We start from the raw sequence: 1861 nt of genomic DNA, 5'->3' as shown, positions 1-1861 counted from the left end.
TTTGCAAAAAAAATTTTTTTTTGTAAAATAGGGGAAATTCTCTAGAAAATTCTTTGATATTTCTCAGCTAGAAAATAATTTGGTAAGTCTCATTTTTATGCCTTAGAAAAAAGACAGTATGTGGCATTACACTCTGGTGCTTTGTACTCTGTCAGTGCAGCTAAGCTGGGAATTAATTACATTTTCCACAGTTCCCTTCCGTCTCTTCTTCCAGATTAGAATTGGCCAATAAAGAAACTTGCACAATATTGGAAACTGGAAATGAGGCAGTGGCCATAACCATCTGCAGATCTTTTCTCAGGCAGATTCAGAGACAGACAGAAGAAGAGGCCCGGGCCCATGTGGGTAAAAACCTCCAGCCGAGTCTGTGAAGTGACGTATCCCGAGGTTGTCCTGAGGGGAGTGCTTCCGTTTTTCTTTGTTCACGGATGTTCTCCTCAAACCAAAGCCATTTTTCTGGAAATTTTCTTCTCTAAAGCTTCTTGGCCTTTAAAAACCTAGTATTTGTCGTTGAGTTTTGGTGCAGCATCAAAGACCCTCCACAGTCATGTGAAGTGGCTGCTGAAGCACTTCTTCTGCAGTTAGTGTCCCTGTGAAGCTCAACTTGCTTCACGTTCTTCCACCAAAGCAACGTGTTGCCACAGATTCCTGCAGCAGCAGGTAGGAGAGTCCAGCTGCTCCTGAGGAGCGTCAGCGCTGCAGCGGCCTCCTCAGCGCTCCAGCGCTCCCGCTCCGCTGCAGCCACTGCCCCGCTAGAGCCGCTGCCCGCGTGCTCCCGATCCCACTGCAGCGTCGGCCCATTGGAGCTGCTGCCGCCAGCTCCCGCTCCCTATGCAGCCGCTGCCCCTTGCCAGCCTCTGCCCCTTTCCAGCCGCTGCCCCGCTGCAGCCGCTGCCCCGTTCGAGCTGCTGCCCTGCGCTCCCAATCGCGCTGCAGCCTCTGCCTGGCTCGAGTCGCTGCCCTGGCGCTCCCGATCCCGCTGCAGCCTCTGCCCTGTTTGAGCCGCTGCCCGCGCCCTTCCGATCCCGCTGCAGCCTGTGCCCCTCTCGAGCCTCTGGCCCTCTCGAGCAGCTTCCCCCACGTGGGCTCACTCTCCCGCTCCCGCCTCCGCCTTGGCCCAGCTCCAGCTATTGCCCGCGCCCTCCTGCTCCTGCTCCAGTCTCTGCTCCGCTAGAGCTGCTGCCCGCTTGCTTCCGATCCCGCTGCAGCTTTTGCCCTGCTGGAGCCGCTGCCCGCGCTCACGATCCCGCTGCAGCCTCTGCCTCTCTCGAGCGGCTGCCCGCGCGCTCCCGCACAAGCAGCAGCCTCTGCCCAGCTGGAGCCACTGCCCGCGCGGTCCCGATCCCGCTGCAGCCTCTGCCCCGCTCGAGCCGCTGCCCGCGCGCTCCCGATCTCGCAGCAGCCTCTGCCCTGCTCGAGCCGCTGCCTGCGCGCTCCCGATCCCGCTGCAGCCTCTGCCCGGCTGGAGCCGCTGCCCACCCGCTCCTGATCCCGCTGCAGCCTCTGCCCCGCTCGAGCCGCTGGCTGCGCGCTCCCGCTCCCCCCGCAGGCTCTGCCCGGCTCGAGCCGCTGCCCACCCGCTCCTGATCCCGCTGCAGCCTCTGCCCCGCTCGAGCCGCTGGCTGCGCGCTCCCGCTCCCCCCGCAGACTCTGCCCGGCTCGAGCCGCTGCCCACCCGCTCCTGATCCCGCTGCAGCCTCTGCCCCTCTTGAGCCTCTGCCCCTCTCCCGCCGCTGCCCCCACGCTCACGCTCCCGCATCCGCCTTTGCCCAGCTCCAGCTGTTGCGCGCGCCCTCCTGCTCCCGCTCCAGCCTCTGTCCCGCTTGAGCAGCTGCCTGCGCACTCCCGATCGCTCTGCAGC

The sequence above is a fragment of the Cynocephalus volans genome, chromosome 14 (assembly GCF_027409185.1).
Source record: "Cynocephalus volans isolate mCynVol1 chromosome 14, mCynVol1.pri, whole genome shotgun sequence".
Classification (NCBI taxonomy): domain Eukaryota; kingdom Metazoa; phylum Chordata; class Mammalia; order Dermoptera; family Cynocephalidae; genus Cynocephalus; species Cynocephalus volans.
The sequence above is the reverse complement of the archived record's forward strand: the minus strand, read 5'-3'. Positions refer to the sequence as shown.